The sequence below is a fragment of the Oryctolagus cuniculus genome, chromosome 6, assembly GCF_964237555.1.
Source record: "Oryctolagus cuniculus chromosome 6, mOryCun1.1, whole genome shotgun sequence".
NCBI lineage: Eukaryota > Metazoa > Chordata > Mammalia > Lagomorpha > Leporidae > Oryctolagus > Oryctolagus cuniculus.
This window is the reverse complement of record NC_091437.1, coordinates 7,477,588-7,495,944: the sequence shown is the minus strand read 5'-3', so window position 1 is coordinate 7,495,944 and position 18,357 is coordinate 7,477,588.

Here is an 18,357-nt window from a genome sequence, read left to right as displayed (position 1 = left end):
AACGTCCAAAATAACAATTAGTAATGTTGTTAGGAACTAAAATATTTCACAAGACCTAGCAAATGCACATTAGCAAAAGATATTTAATTTTCCCAATTTAAAGCTAAGGACAACACAACTATGTTTTGAATGCTATCAGTCAAACTACCAAAACGAGATGTTTACCATGAGCTATTGCATTTTCTCTGGAGGTGTTTCCTTAGTGACAGTAAGGAGGGACTTAACATCACACCGTGACTGCCAATCGTGAACAGTGTTTCACTTACACTTAGAAATGTATAAGATGTCAGAGGATACGACTATGTATATTATATGTTATACTATACTGCTTATATACACACATAGTCACACATTGTGTTTTTGTTTTTGAGCAGCAAAAACCCACTTGCTGGTTCACGTCACAAAGGTTGCAATGGGCGGGAACCATCTGAGCTGGCTCTGGAAGCCTCGAACTCAACCCAGGTTGCCCATGTGAGTGGCAGCAAGCCAATTACTTAAGCAGCCCCCGCTGCCTCTCAGGGGCTGCATAGGTTTTTAGACCCAAATTCCTTTTACATAATGGGCCTTCAGGCAGCAAAACATGTAATCACAGCTAGAGTTGGCAGTTAATAAATATTTGATGATTGAATGGAAAAGCCTATTAAAGCAAAGAACCCATTGTAGGGAACAGAAATAACCAACACAATTGCTCAAGCAAAGGGGGAGTAAAAAGCACCAATTTTAATGAGAGTTTAACATGAGAGTACTTCAAAGTGTTTGTAGAAAACTGAATTAAAAGGTGTTTATTTTCATGCAAAAAATTTGAGATCCCTGCATAGTAGGAGTGGTCAAGAAGTTCTTGGAGGATGTGAAAAATCAGGCATGGAATTCACAAGTGTTTTGCTAAAGTAAGTGTATTTTAGCCCCATTTTCCCACAAACTTCATGAGGTGCCCTCATGTACGTCAACACCCCAAGCATTAACCCCAAGGCACTTCCTATCCGGAACCTCCAGAAATGAAGACAAATTCCAGAAGAATCATACGGTAACCATGGAAAAAGTGACGATGCCACTCGGGCAAAAGCACATGTGTGGGACCTGTTGACTTCCTGGCAGAGGAAGTCTCCCACAGCTCCTTGGGCACCTCGGAGGCAACGACAGCTTATGTGAGAACGCTTGCCTACCTGTCATAGCCACTCCCACCTCAGAGGTGAAGCCGGGCCCAACAGCGTCCCAGGGCAAGCACAAGTAAAGTTCAAAGGCCAAAGTTCAAGGATTCAAAGGACACTGATCCTTTGCGCCACCCGCCTGTTTTTGAAAGTCGGTTTTATACTGCACTGAACGTGTTCTGATTTTACACCCCATTTATGACTGAAATTAGAATAAAAAAGGAGCTCTCGAAAAAGCATTTTAATCTAGCTAGTTATTTCAACAAAACAACCCATGCAACACAACAAGCAGTTTCACTGGGTGCTTCTCTTTTCTAGTAAAAGGTTGGCTGTCTCCGGGTTTGGCAGATACTTCATGGTGAACACCACACCCTTAAGTAGAAACCACCAGGGGCAAGGGAAATATCCATTCATTGTCACTTAAGGCAAAGAAACATCTCTCTGGGTTAATTTTGTTTCTCCTTGAGGTTGAGTGTTCTGGCCTGTGTCTTACATCCACCAGCCTTGTGCGTTTTTAAAGAAGCAGTTGTCTTGTAAAAGTGACAAACCTGTGTCTTCAACCCCTTTAAGAGGTTTAGCATATTAGAAGCAGGGTCTTGGGTTACCAGCATGAAAATGGAGAGGAAGTTACAGACTGCGATGGGAATTTATGTTAAATGAGATCCTTCCTGAGCTGGTAAAATACACGTAAACAAGGAATCACAGCGCCAGGCATTCATCACCTTAGAGGTGGATTTTTAAAATATCCATAAACATCTGTATGGTTCAGAAATGATGCTCATTTTCACAATATTAGGCCTGTGCAGGTCTCATAATAGAAATAAATATTTGCAATGAATGTGTGCTTTGTACAGTGTGGAACCATTAGATTTTTTAGCTGTTCAGTCTTAGTGTCACGTTTGTCTTGCACCAGCGAGTGACTGGGATGACACTGACATTCATACTTGAATCAGGAGAGGTTTCCCATCAGCTTTCTTTAAAATCGTGGCAGGAACTGCAGCTACAAAGCCATCGTGTGCATGGCAAGTGAGGTCTGAAGTCATTCTCCAAGACCGTCCTGCTGTCAACAGAGCATTTCCTTTTTTGATTAATACTCTTCCCTGGTTTCCGGTTTAGAACACTGCTTCCTAGAGCTAAACAGGCAGTTTATGGGGTGCCTTTGACCTGCACTTCACTGAACAAAAGTACTTGTTAATCCACTGAAATCCCAGGCTCTGGTCAGCGTCTTCAGGTGATCCTGGACAAGGCAGAGGAGCCGTAGGCTTAGGTTTTGTGCACGTGCACCAAGCGCCGACACAGCGAGTTAGAATAACATTTATAAATCTCACTGTGTCTTCTAATCCAGCCCATCAAATGGTTTTGGATGAAGTACATTTAATGATGAGAGTTTAAGAGTTCACTCCGAGTTCTTCATAAAACATTCTAAAGGCCTGTGGATTTATATCCACTTATGTAACCCTTTAAGGTTACTGCTCAGATCTCTCTAACTTCAAAAAACACACTCTATCTGCATTCCTCCACTCCCTTCCTCAACATTGACTTGTCATATTCTATACCAGAGTTACAAAAACAATTAGAACCCAAAGGCTCCCATTTATTAGAGACAGTTGTCACTGGAGAAGCACGTTACCCATACTCAAAGAACAACTATGACAAAACCCATGACGTTAGAACACAAAGGGAACCAGGTGTTTCTTCTCTCCAACCGCTTGCTTGCACTGCGTTCTCTCAATTCTCCCCCAGATACAAGCTGCCTCTATGTCCTTCTTCCCTTTGCACAACCAGGCGCCACGCTAAAACCCTGCCTGTAGGCTGCAGTGAGAAAAACAATCAGAAAGACAGCAGCGGATGAGCTATGTGACGACAGTGTGGCAGTTTCAGAGCTCAACATGAAGGGCGTCAGTGTACATGGTTGTTCAGAAATACAAGAAAACGCCAGGTCTTCCCTATCCCTAACAGACTAGGAGCAGGCAGGAAGGAGTTCAATACCCACGAGGGTCTCCAGACCCAAGAGACAGGAGCAAAGCTACTTATACTAAAGAAAGGGCAGCAGCAAAGACACGCTGGCTCAGAATGCAGACTTGGTTCCTGGGTTTTAACGTTCACTTGCCATGGTGCTGGCTTGTGCCCTTAGAAAAGTCACTTAAAATCCCTGAACTCTGATTACCCTCCTGACTCCAAAGAGGCAGAAACTGAAACACCCCCGTTGCAGTCCAGGCTAGCAGGAAACACAACCACGATTTGAATCAGGGGTATCTAACTCAAGCTCGAGCTCTCTTTGGTGATGCCATAACCACACTCCCCCCCCCACGATTTCACAGAACACCCCTCCTGCACACAGAGCCCACAGGCTGTAGTCTCACACAGGTCAAATGCTGGCGTTCGAGGCTATAGGCAGGGTGCCTGGCTGGGCATGGAGATTGGATTTGAGATGTGGAAGAAGCAGTAGGAGAGGAGATGGGAGGAAAGAAAGGTTGGCGTGGTTCATGTGGACAGGTCTCCTCATGCCACATTTGAGAGGCTAACTAGCTTGATGTAATGATTTCTGAAAACTCTTAGCCCTGCTGCCATGAATACGTCTGAGTACGTGGCTTCTTTGTATGTTTACATAATTTCACATGAGAGATGAGCGATTATTATTCATGCCCATAGACGATACTCAGGTGCCAGTGAGGGCTCCATGATTCAGCAAGCATCCAAGGTAAGCATTGCTTCGGTGAACACAGAGCCCCGGCAGCTGCAAAGCGAAGGAAGGAACTGCCAGCTCCTACAGCCGACTTGTGCCCCCAGCAGCCAGGCCCAGCACAGCGGAGAAGGAACGGGCGCTGCGGTCCACGTGGGAACAGGGATTCGTGTCCCCTTAGGCCACGTTAGAGGCCTCCAGTGCAAAAGCAGCTCTCTGGAGAAGAACTTTTTAAAAAGCCGATCACTCTTCAACCCTCCTTCTTTTTACTCCTTTGCCCATAACATCTCTAACTTCCTCTAGACGGTGGCTTTGCGACAACTTGAATTTTCCCACATTTTTAAAAAATTTCATTATTTTGTAGCTTTTTAGAATGCAGCAGTGACTTTAGTGTCGCAAGATAGATGGCAATAACAAGTAATGAATATATCTCAATATTTAAACCACACATTGCAATCTATTTTATAATGAATGCTCACAGGGAGGCACCTCACTTAAATGAAAAGGCCTAGATTCAATCAAAGGACAACTTAGAAATTGTGTTACTGAATTATTTAAATATTATTCGCAGAACCATGGTTTTCTCCAAGTGGAAAAATGCCCTGTTTCATTTTTATCCCTACTACTCCTACTACCAAAATTATAAGAATGTTTACACCATTTTTTTTATTTGACAGGCAGAGTTAGACAGTGAGAGAGAGAGAGAGACAGAGAGAAAGGTCTTCCTTCTGTTGGTTCACCCCCCAAATGACCACTACGGCTGGCGCACTGTGCCGATCCGAAGGCAGGAGCCAGGTGCTTCCTCCTGGTCTCCCATGCGGGTGCAGGACCCAAGCACTTGGGCCATCCTCAACTGCACTCCCGGGCCACAGCAGAGAGCTGGACTGGAAGAGGAGCAACCAGGACTAGAACCTGACGCCTATATGGGATGCCGGTGCCGCAGGCAGAGGATTAACCAAGTGAGCCACGGCCCCTGTTTATGCCATTCTTAAAGGGAAGAAAAACAAACTCATGATGTTTGTATTTTAACTACAACCTCAAATAAATACTTGTTGATGGACACTAAAGCATTTCCTATCAACTTGAAGACAGAGGCCTTTGGCACTCTCACACAAAGAGTACAAATAAAATCATGTAAATAGAGATTAAGATTATTATCTTCAGATATACGGGTTTAAAATAGTGAGCAATTTTAGACTATTGAATAAGACAAATAGAGCAGAATAAAATAGATTCCACCACTTATTTATGAGTTTTGTGATGGGACTCTCATTTCCTGGAAACAACCAATGTTGACATCAAGAATAGGCTCATATTTAGGCTCATATTTTAGGGTCATATTTTATTTCGACAGTAATTTGCTATGTCCAGTTTAGCAGGTGTAAGACGTCCTCTGAGACTTATTGAGTGGAGATGCATGAGTGTGAGGAAGCTCATTTTCCAGGGGAGTACCTGACATAGTCATAAGTGGCATTTATGCAAAATTCAAAAAAAACACACATTTTGATGACTATAGTTTTCCATAAATATTTATGAAACTAATTACAGAAATTTGTCCTAGTTTGTTAGGGAATGGACTAACCAAATCTCAATAGAAAAGTAGAAAATTCAATAGGCAGAATCTTATTACATCTATAAACTAAGACTGGGATGGTATTTAAATGACTTACTGTAAACAACTCTCTCACTCTCATATATGTATATATATGTATATACATATGAATTACCTGAAAACAAGAAAAGGAACTTAATGAATACATACAGATAATAAACACTCATTCCACATATTTCAGAATACTAAGCCTATCATCTTCATTGATCTTTGACCAAGGTACAGCCATTGAACACCATGCTACCTTACTGCCTTGGATTTATATTAAATGATCCCAGAGCTGGTAACGGTGTGTGTTTCTTCCTCTAACTAGTTAATTTTTTATTTATGCTAAATTTTCAAAGACATTGGTGATTTTTAAAATCAGAAATACAGCCATTTTGCTTTGAATAACATCATCAAAAAAAGGAAAAAATATCTTGCTCAAAGAATGCCAGAAAACATTTGTAAATCATGTATCCAACAAGGCATTTGTATCCAGAATACATAAATAATTCTTACATCTCAACAAGAAAGAAGAAAAACCATGCAACTGAAAAATGAAAAGGGAAGGACTGACATTGTGGTACAGTGAGTTGAGCTGCCTCTTGGGATACCTGCATCCCACATCAGAATGTTTGGGACTGACTCTAGTCTCTGCTTCCAATCCAGTCTCCTGCTAAGGTGTACCCTGGGAGCAGCAGGTGATGGCTCGAGTATTTCAGTATCTACCACACACATGGTAGACTCCGATGGAGTTCCTGGATCCTGGCTTTGGTCTGGCTCTTGGTTATTGTAGACTTTGAGAGTGAACTACCAGATGGAAGATCTCTCTTTCCCTCCATCCTACCCCCAGCTTCTCTCTCTCTCTCTGTCTCTCTGCTTTCTACATAGATGAAAAGAAGTAAACATTAAAAATGAGAAAAAAGGAATTAAAATGGCTATTTCTCTGTAGAAATAGTTTTACAGTTATGTGACATATTAAGCACAGACTCAACATGACCAGTAATTTCACTCCTACACAGAGTTACTGAAGTCAATGAAAAGATGTAGCCACACAAAAATATGTACATGAATGTACATAGTAACATCATCCATAATATCCCCAAAGAGGAAAGACACCCAACACCCATCAAGTGATAAGTGGATAAATAATGTAGCCCATCCATATAACGGAATATTTCCCAACAGGACATGGAAAGGTAGTAGTAACAAACGGGAAAAACATAAATGAAGCTGAAATATACTCCACTGACAGAAGTCAATCCCAAAACATTGCATCCTGTTTGACTCCATTAAAATGATTTGTCCAAAACTGGAGAATTTTTTTAGATGTTAGCAGCTGCTCAGAGCTCGCAAAGGGGTGAACTGGGAATGACTGCAGAGTTTACCTCTAGGGTGATGAACACAAAACTAAATTATTGTGATAGTTATATGACATTTTAAATACACTGAAAACCAATGTGTCTGGTGATTTTTATTTTTTAAAATTAATTTTATTTGAAAGGCAGAGTTAAAGAGAGAGAAGGAGAGATGGGGAAAGAGAGAGAGAGCCAGTTCACCCCCAAATGGCCACAATGGCTGGAGCTAGGTCAAACTGAACCCAGAAGCTTCTTGTCGAGTCTGTCATGTGGGTGTAGGGCCCCAAGGACGTGGGCCATCTTCCACTGCTTTCCCAGGACATTGGAAGGGAGCTGGGTCAGAATGGAGCAGTCAGGAATTTAACCTGTGCCCACGCAGGATTCCAGCACTGCAGTAGGGGCCCAACCTGCGACACCACAGCGCAGGACCCGAACCTGGTGAATGTTATGGCATGTAAATCTTATCTCAATGAAGCTTTTAGAAACTTTGTTCTTTTTTTAACCTCTATGCAAATATTACCCTAAGTTTAAAAATTATTTTTATGTTTTATCTATGTTTTTGTGTTATTTTTCAAACACAGTTTTATTTTTCCTTTGGAAATAAGCCACCCCAAACCTGCTGTGAGCTGCAAATCTCTTGCAACGAACAAAACCTAACAGAAACATCTGCAGAGGAATCTCCACAAGGAACAGCAGGGAGGTGAGTCCGTGTACCCCAGGACGTGACAATTCTCCAGATTCGTATTAAACTGTGATCCTCTTTTGTAGATGCCATGTCCAAGAGTTTTAAACGTGTGTGTGTTAAGGAATAACATGAAACTAATATTACAGGCTTCAGCTGCTCAGACTGAATGCTATTATAAGGTTGAAACTCTTCCACTTTTTATAGTTAAGACCAAAGGAGCTTAAGAAGAGGTTCTATGGTTCTGAAAATCTCTTCCATGACACCCACCGGCCAAAGTCACAGAAAGCAACAGAGAAGCAACGTGAAGTCATGAGCACAAGATAACATGGTAATACGCTCTGGCTTTAAGAGGTTGAACAGACGTTAAAACAGAAGAGACGGCCGGCACCACGTTCCCTAGGCTAATCCTCCACCTGCGGTGCCGGCACCCTGGGTTCTAGTCCTGGTTGGGGCACTGGTTCTGTCCCGGTTGCTCCTGTTCCAGTCCAGCTCTCTGCTGTGGCCCGGGAAGGCAGTGGAGGATGACCCAGGTGCTTGGGCCCTGCACCCGCATGGGAGACCAGGATGAAGCTCCTGGCTCCTGGCTTTGGATCAGCATAGCACGACGGCCGTAGCGGCCACTTGGGGGGTGAACCAACGGCAAAAGGAAGACCTTTCTCTCTGTCTCTCTCTCACTGTCTAACTCTGCCTGTCAAAAAATAAAAACAAACAAATAAATAAATAAATAAAATAAAAACAGAAGAGACAGTATGTCAAAACAAAGGATTAGCTGATAGATTTCTCTGTCACATGATAAACATAATTTGGAGGTGATTTTTCTACGGTAAATTAAAAAAAAAAAAAAGACTGGGGACAACACGACTTCAGCAGCAGTCATGAGATGAGGGATCTAGCCTGGGATGTGCAACTGAGCACAAAGGCTACCTATATGGGTGCCTGTGTCCCCTCCTACCAGTAACATGGGGTGGGGCTTAGTCTCTGTTACTTGGCTTCTATGTGTAGGTACAATGGATCAGTGTCTTTAAACAGTAATCATTATGCCAAGCTATGCTGTGATATGATTAGGCCATTAGACACAATAATTATGTAACTAACAAGTAGTATGACAATCAGAAAAAAACCTAACCCTCAGTATCTGTGAAAAAGCAAACAGCACACTGGAGTGACATCTGACATAACCTCCAGGTCTCACTTTTCTGCCACCACCAGTTTTGCGGGTTCTGTTTTCCGTTGCTGCCTTTGTCCTTAGGGTCTCAGTATAACAGTTTGCTGTGCAGCCTCCAAAATGTATTCTCACACTTGCAATGGCCAGAACAACTCCTAAAGGCCCCATAGTGATTTAAAAAAAAAAAAGTCCAGTGGAGAAATCCCGAGAAACAAGGACCTCTGTGTGAGGACGTTTTCAGTGTGCGAGATGGGCTACATAAATCAAGCACAGGCCGCAGAGGTGCATGGAAGACACCGTGGAGCGTGGACAGGCCCCTCCGGTCTTGTGCTGTGCACGGACCTGGGTGCTGCCGCGGGGTATTTCACAGAGGTGAGAGCACTCTTCCCAGATGCCTTTAAAGACAGGAGGTTCCTCTGGTGGACTTCATTTATTCAGACCTGCTCGTCCCCCTGAGCATTGATCCCACCTTGGAGGGGCCACAGTTTGTTTTCCCACGCCGGGATCTGCGCTTCCTGGTTGCCTATGACAACAGCTCCCGGCAGAGCCCTTGGGGTCTCAGGCTGTTTGTGATCCTCCCTTCCTCACTCCTTGTCCTATGGATTCAACCCCACTCCCTGCACCTCTGTGATCGAAGATGGAACTGGCTGATCTGCTCACGGCAAGCATTTATTTACTGGGCGGACAAAGCCCCAGGCCTCATTTGTTGAAACAGCCCAACCAATGGAATTTAATTTAATGGAGAAAAGAAGGCACCACATTCTAACAAAAAATGACCAAAGAACAGACACAAACACAACAATTCAATACTACTAATGGCTACAGATACACAGAGCTAATGCTAGATTGACTGAAAGGTTGATAATTGGATCTATAGCTATACACCTATATTGGTTCCCTTTTTGCCCAGACAAGCCATTTCTAAGAGGTCTAGAAAACATTTTTTCAAGCTCCTTCACCAGGATCAAATAGGTTTCTGATCGATCTGCTCATGGCAAGCATTTATTTCCTGGAAGGACAAAGCCCCCGGTCTTAGTTTGTTGAAACAGCCCAACCAATGGAATTCTAACAGGGAAAATAAGAGACACCTTTCTAATAAAAAAGGACCAAAGAACAGACACAAACACAACCATTCAATAGGTACTAATTCAAATCTCCCAGTTAACCTAAATTTCTTCCCCAGCTATGTTGACCTTCACTCATATCACTGCTCTTGGAACAGGCATGGGCAGTGGAGCGATGGGTTCTTCTATTTTCCTGTGGCTTGGAGTACACCATTCACAGCGAAGCGACCACTTGGGATACCCGGGTTCTCCAGGAGTTGAGATGGACTAGAAATAACAAGCATGAGCCTCGTTAAGAGCACCACAATTTCTACAAACGTCACTGCTATCCCCACGCAGTAGAGTGTGCGGCTGCCGTTCATTAGTCTCTAGTCTTCCAGTTTGTTACCAGCATGGACGCAGCCTTGAACAAAAGATGTCAAAAACAGAAAGCTTAGATTTTTGTATCTAAAGGGGACTTTTTAACGGTGATCATCCCTGTGCTAATGAAAGGCCCGATTCACTTGCAGGTGTATAGTTGCAGTCTTGCACTGGAGTCCCAACCACCTCTTAGCAGAAGTCCGGCTGCCATGCCTGGCTGCTGATAGAATGAGACCGACGTGTTCCCATCCGCCTCAGCCCACCTTCACTCCTAAAATAGTCACCTGTTCACAGTCAGTGTGTGATCTTTTCCCACCATCCGAACAACACAAAGTTTCTGTGGATTTGTAAATTCAAGCTGATTATAGTATTCAAACGCAATCAAGCCAGGGTCTATTTTGGGTTGCTGGAGTTGTCATAGCAATCAATTTAAAACCCTCTGATGTATAATTAATTGGCTAAATTTATACAACCAAATTATAATACAAGTATCCACAGGATATTCTATCATGTGCTGTTAATTCATTATATTAATTATCTCTGGAGCACACGGGAAGGTTTCCAGTGCGGAGAGTTCTGGAAGATACGTGAGTCTACAGCTCCACTGAGTTCCCTACAGAAACGTGATGTTTCATGTAAGTAACCAGAGGAGGGGGAGGAAGAGGAGGAAGAAGCAGTGCCCAACCCCAGCCTGGATCGCGCTACGGAATCCACTAGCTCCAAGAGTCAGGATCGACGGAGCACAGAGAAGAACAACACTGGAATCAGGGCAGGGGAGGAGATGAACCACAAGGATGCTGAATGCGCTCAGCTACCACGGCCACCGAGGGCTAGAGAGGTGAGACTGTTGAGCCCGGGAGAAGAGGGCGTATCAATGGCCTTCTATGTATGAGTGGTTTCCACGCAGAGGACAGATGACCTGACATGCTCCACTTTTTTTCCTGATATCAGCACCCAAAGAAATAGGCTTATTTTCAGAGACTTCAGTTAAAGATAAATAAAATGGCCTTGCTAGTGAGCACAGTTAATCACTGAAATTATTCAGGCCATAGATTCTCTTTTCTGCAGGGTTATAAAGCACAAATGGCTTTGATTCGAACTTTAGCCAAGGTAATGAGAGCTGATCTCTGATGCCTTCTGTCAAGGTTCATTAGCAGAAAACCAGAGCTAAAAATCATGAAGAAAGCCACATGGCTCTTCAAAACAACTTCTGCAAATTGAAGCTCGGTGACAAGTGACTGCAGGTAACTCAAAGCTACAAAGGGACCTTTATTGCTTTATCATTTATTTTTGAGAGAGAGAATGAGAAGGAAGAGCCCCATTCACAAACTTACTCCTCAAGTGCCCGCAACAGCCAGGACTGGGCCAAGGACAAACCATGAGACAGGAATTTAAGACTCCCATGTGAGCAGCAGCACAATGACTAGGCTCTGACTGGTGCCTCCCAGACTCTCCATTAGCAGGAAGCTGGAGCCAAGAGCCAGAGCTGAGACTTGAACCTGGGTAGGCGCCTATGGGATGGAGCCCTCCTATCCAGCATCTTTCCTGCTGGGCCAAACACCTTTCCCACAAAAGGGTATTTTGTGTTGCTCAGGCCATTTTACTGAAGGAAGTTGAAACGTATGAATTCGTGATTGTTTCAGGTTTGAAGAAGGTCTAATAAAGTTCTCTAAATTGAAAGATGCATTTAACAGGTAAAGTGAACAAATGTCCTTTTACATACAATGGAAAAGATATACATTTCTATACAACTTGTTGAAGCATTTAAAAAGTTTGAATTTGGAAAATTGTCGCAAGCACAAAAATGCTCTTAAAAAGTAACTACAGAATTTTTAAGCAAATATATGGATCTTACCCCTGAGAATCCTAAACTCAAGAGCAAATTAGATTAGCCTCTAGCCCAGCTTCCTGCGAATGCACTTGGGAAGGAAGTTGAAGACATGTCAAGCACTTGGAAACATCACACATGTGAGAGATCAGGATGAAGTTCCTGGCTCCTGGCGTTAGCCGGGTCCATCCAGACTTGGCTGTTACAGGCATTTGGGGAATGAAGCCGTGGATGTACAATCCCTCTCTCTTTCTCTCTCTGTCATTTTCTGTCTCTCCCTCTCTCCCATCCCTTTACAATAACTGAATCTTATAAAAATTAAAAAATGCAAAGCCAGAAATATACAATAATTGTGAAATAGCTCGGAGGACACAGAAGATGGAGCTACAGACTCTACTTGGGAAAGCAGAGTTGAAGTGGTTTTCAAGAATGGACAACAAGGCTTCAAATAGAAGGGACATGGTAGGCAAGGCTGAGAAAACCACAGAGAAATGCGAGAGGACTGTGTTCCAAAGAAATGTGACAGTGTGGGGCGACTGGATAGTAAAACAGGAGTAGAACACCCATCAGAGCCAGACGCTTGCAATGCCAGTTACAGGGTTAGGAATTCAGCGCTCAGTGGGAACCCACGTGCGTAACAGCATCCTTAGCCTCAGCTGGGAGCTCTAATTCAGCGGATGCTGCTGCTGCTGTCTTTCCAGGCATTGGAGCTCAAGATACAGGGCACAAGGCTATGGGGAACCAAAGACGTGTGTCGTGCATCTTTATTTCCCGTGCAGTCTGATGAACTCATGCAACATTGTATAAGAAAGGCCAACTGTATCATTTCTTTTTACCCAAAAATGTTTTTAGAAAACGTTCTAGTAGATAATGATGCTGACTGTTCTGCTAGATTGGAATATCAGACAGGCAAATTGACAGAAATTTCCCATGTCTACAATCACCGCCCAGTGCACTGGAAAAATGACTGGATTTTTTTTTTTTCTTTTCAATCCCAAAGACAGAAAATGTACTTGAGTGGATAAAGTAAGGCTGACTAATTGACGTGCACAGCTGCCTTCCAGGCTGTCATCCACTTGACAGGATCGAGCAGCCTGACATTCCAAACATGAATATTTCATAGGAAAACTGCAAGTCTTAGCAAGAAGCAGCGGAGGGAGTTGGCAAGGAGGGCAGTGAGAGACGCTTGTAACCTCGTTGCCACCGGGTACACATGGCCAAGCCTCCAGTGAGCTTGGAATGGCAAAGCCCTCCAGCAACGCGCAGGACTTGGACTTTCAACTCAAAGACTTTAAGCCCTTAATGTTCAAATAATTGCTGAGCATTTTTTTTTTAATTTTAAGATGTGAAGTAAGAAATGTTTACAGGTAACATATATGGTCTGGTAGAGCTTGTGTGAAAGAAGCAGCTACAGGCTGCAAGGTTTAGGAGTCACTGTAATCTGGGGGATTACAGGACAGCGGCTGTCAGGAGTGCAGATCCCTAACCTGCTCTATGTGTGTGCAAAACGCACCCGATGATCGGCCAGGGCTAGGTAACTGCAAGTGCACTTGTGACAGCAGAAACGCGACGCTTTCTGCCTCTGGGCTAAACTTGCAATTACTGCCTTAGAAACCAACGTGACCACTCCAGCTGAAGCCATACCTAATGGATCTAAGTGGTGTGATGAACATACAGTCCTTTAAAAATCCAGGCTGGAAGGAAAAAGTAAATAGAAAACTCCCACAGATCTGCCAACACGGAGGAGCAGCGAGCGCTGTGGGCTCGTATGCTCCATTCATGTGAGAAGGAATCACCCACGAAAGGCACAGTCCAGGGGCCCGAACTGGGGTCATTTTCCTATTTCCACCTTCTCAATATACTTCTGTTTTTGGAAGAATGATGAATTTCAAAAATACCATGCATTCATAGTAATATGCAAATCAGGTCACTGATTAATTATCTAATTCTAGTTTCTAAATACCAGAAAATATTCTAATATTCTAGTAAATGTTTTGGAAAACCTATGGAAACAGCAGAAAAATGTGGTAATTTCCAAGTAGTGTAGGGGACAAGATATGTAACTACAAAAGTAATGTTATACATATAGCAGCATCTTTTATATTTTAGTATCACTAAATATCAGTAAATATATATTTTAGTACTAAGAATAAATCAAGAACATTCAAATAAAATATATGCAAATACGTAAATAAAGTATAAGTATTTTTTTAACTTTCTTTTGATTCCAAACCATGAAATATCTATTGTTCCAGCCACAACTGTTCTTTCTCCAATTATCATTTTTGATTCCGTGCCAGCATCTGTTGTTCTAAATTTTCTGAAAAATCATATTCACTCCTGGATTTCCCAGTTCATGCATGAACCAAATTTAGATTTAGTTCATACTTCTTCATTGGGTTGAGAGGAGACCAGTTTATTTCCAGTTTTACCATATAAAATGAAATCTATGTCCTCCTTTGATCATTCTTCAGTGTATGGTAACCTGCTTTTGTCAGCACACTGCCCTCTGAAATGCCAGGGACTACATCTGGAAGACATGGGTCAGGACAAAAAATCAAATTTTGCACGAGTCAACTGTAAAGATCCTCAATTTTAGTTCACTCTCTGGTGTCAGAGCCCCACTGATCAAAATGTATTTGAAAAAAAAAAAGTGTCTTTTGCTACATATACATATACGGATTTTGAGGGATTAATAAACTCTGTTAGCACGTTCCTAAATATAAGTAAGGGAATGTCTTCCTTTGGAAAATGTCTCTAATATTTAAAAAAATGTCATTGGTGAGGTATCACTCATTGTTAAAATTATGGGGTGAAACTAAAATCCAGATTCATTCTTAAAAACTGTGTCCTGTAGCATACAATGTAGCCCATTTTTTATTAAGTGTTCTGCTAACAAATAATCGGGAAATAGTCTGCCTGTATTCATTGCATTTGAAATCCACGGATTTGGGATGGATCCCTCTGCAGTTCAGGTCTACGTGGCCTGTGACTAGCAGGCCAGGATTAGACTCTGGTGCACACAGCTGGTGACAACTCAAGCTGCCATGTTCATTCCCATCGCCCACTCCAGCCCCCATCCCACCCAATGCACACCTGCGGCCTCCAGCGCTGGCCAACAGAATTCCTTCGTCCTTCAAGCATTACTCTGCTGGAAGCCAACAAAGACGATACCACCTGTCAGTCTTACCCTGTGGATATTTCTTTGAGTAGAAACTTAAATTTCACACCTAATTTCATAAGATTCCCATTTTACAAAGGGAGGAAAAACAAGGGAATTAGTACTAGCTTCCTGTTTGAGTAAATGGATTATAAACTATGCCTACCCAACCATCCGCCACCCTAGCACACGGAGGACTACGGAACTGTACCCAGAGCTCTCCCTGGATCAGGCCCCTGCCGTCTCCCTCCTGCCTGCTCTAACCTGCCGAGGACCTCACACTCGCAGTCTTGGGGGAGCAACTGTTTCCCACAGAAAATGGCTGAGACAGAGACACTCCCACTCCAGGTGACTGTAACCTGGTTAACAGGACGTCAGAAACCGAAACGCAACTCTGCTTCACTTCCTTACAATGGGACAGAGCAGAGAGATGCAAATACTGCAGAGCTGGTCCTCGATTATTTGGGTGAATTGGGATCTATAAATGTCCGCTCCATCTTCATCACGAATGCTCTCAAGCCACAGAACAGGCTGCATCAGAACCTGACAGCTCCCGCCAGTGCACAGCCAAGAGCGTCCACTGGGAAACTGAAGCTCACGGACGTCCCCAGGTTGCACGCAGACGCCAAGTGCGATTCCTTAGTGTCAAGTGCTGCAAGCTCCCTGGGGCCTGTGCTTGTGTGCTTGTGTGGCTGCACTCACACAACCGCACAAGGTATAGGGTATTGTTCGACTAGTAGTGTTGTTTTTAAGTTTCATAGTAGAACAAATTAAGGACAGAGATCCTACGTGGGGAGCATGTACCCCAGTGACTCCCGTTGTTGATTTAACAATTGGCACTCTTATTTATGATGTCAGCAATCACCCGAGACTCTTGCCATGAGCTGTCTAGGCTATGGAAGCCCCTTGAGTTCACCGACTCTGAACTTGTTTAGTCAAGGCCATATCACAGTGGAGGTTCCTTCCTCCTTTCAGAGAAAGGCGCCTCTCTCCTTGATGGCCTGTTCCTTCTGCTGGGGTCTTGTTCACCAGGATCTTTCATTTAGATTGTTTTTTGCCACCGTGTCATGGCTTTCCATGCCTGTGAGACTCTCATGGACCTTTTAGCCAGATCCGAATTCCCAAGGGTTGATTCTGAGGCAGGAGTGCTGCCATTCTATGAGTCTGCTGTGTGTCCTGTTTCCCCCACAGGATCATTCTCTCCCTTTCAATTCTATCCTTCATTATTTGCTTACACTGGTCTTATTTATGAAATCTCATCGACACATACCCTATCTTTTTGATCGGTTGTGTATTTATACTTATCACTTTACCAAGTGTGCTGGCATTGGTACCTGCCTCCTTGGTAAGACTGAGTTGAAATCCCCTGGCACATTTCTAGTTCCACCATTGGAGGTAACTCAAGTGAGCATGTGCCACATACTATAAGTCTTCAGATATCTATACATTTATTTGTTGTGGGATATGCATAATTGTGCCACCCCCCAGTAGCCCCATCACAAAATAGTAACCAGGGCCATTGTAAAGTAAAGACTCTGGTGAGGGGAGACAGCAGAGGGAGTCACCGCCTTGGGAGCCAGAGTTGCCATGCCACTTTGAACGTTGCAATGCTGCTATAACTCTGTTCTCACGGTGTGCTGATTGGAGAATTAGCTTTGCTGATTGGAGAATTAGCTTTGAGTACTAGAGTCCTTTGAAACACACACCTGCTCTATATCAGTCTTCCTAACTGGCCCCAGTGGAAGCAGCCAAAAATGGGTTTCCTGGCCTTTTTTTTTTTAATGTATGTATTTGTTTTGAAAGAGATAGTTATAGAGAAAGAGGGAAACAGAGATCTTCCATCTGCCGGTTCACTCCCCAGACAGCCACAATGGTTAGCACTGGGCTAGGCCAAAGTCACAAACAATGGCCCTGGTTACTATTTTGTGATGGGGCTACTGGGGGGTGGCACAATTATGCATATCCCACAACAAATAAATGTATAGATATCTGAAGACTTATAGTATGTGGCACATGCTCACTTGAGTTACCTCCAATGGTGGAACTAGAAATGTGCCAGGGGATTTCAACTCAGTCTTACCAAGGAGGCAGGTACCAATGCCAGCACACTTGGTAAAGTGATAAGTATAAATACACAACCGATCAAAAAGATAGGGTATGTGTCGATGAGATTTCATAAATAAGACCAGTGTAAGCAAATAATGAAGGATAGAATTGAAAGGGAGAGAATGATCCTGTGGGGGAAACAGGACACACAGCAGACTCATAGAATGGCAGCACTCCTGCCTCAGAATCAACCCTTGGGAATTCGGATCTGGCTAAAAGGTCCATGAGAGTCTCACAGGCATGGAAAGCCATGACACGGTGGCAAAAAACAATCTAAATGAAGGATCCTGGTGAACAAGACCCCAGCAGAAGGAACAGGCCATCAAGGAGAGAGGCGCCTTTCTCTGAAAGGAGGAAGGAACCTCCACTGTGATATGGCCTTGACTAAACAAGTTCAGAGTCGGTGAACTCAAGGGGCTTCCATAGCCTAGACAGCTCATGGCAAGAGTCTCGGGTGATTGCTGACATCATAAATAAGAGTGCCAATTGTTAAATCAACAACGGGAGTCACTGGGGTACATGCTCCCCACGTAGGATCTCTGTCCTTAATTTGTTCTACTATGAAACTTAAAAACAACACTACTAGTCGAACAATACCCTATACCTTGTGCGGTTGTGTGAGGGCAGCCTGTTGAAATCCTTGCTTAGTATATACTAAGTTGATCTTCAGTATATGAAGGTAATTGAAAATGAAACTCGATGAAGGGCGGGATGGGAGAGGGAGTGGGAGAGGGGAGGGCCACGGGAGGGAGGGAGGTGGGGGGGGGAAGCCACAACAATACAAAAGTTGCACTTTGTAAATTCACATTTATTAAATAAAAAAAATAACTATATAACAAACAAAAAAAGAAAAAGAAAAAAAGAACTTAATACTTTACCCTTTTAGTATATTTTATGTTCTACTTAAAACTATTGGTTGAACTCTGTAATTAATACACAATTACTCTTAGGTGTTTAATTAATGCTATAACTAGTACTCAAATAGTATTTTACACTTTGTGTTTCTATGTGGGTGCAAACTGTTGAAATCTTTACTTAATATATGCTAAATTGATCTTCTGTATATAAAGATAATTTAAAATTAATCTTGATGTGAATGGAAGGGGAGAGGGAGTGGGAGATGGGAGTGTTGTGGGTGGGAGGGAAGTTATGGGGGGGGGAGCTATTGCAATCCATAAGCTGTACTTTGGAAATTTATGTTCATTA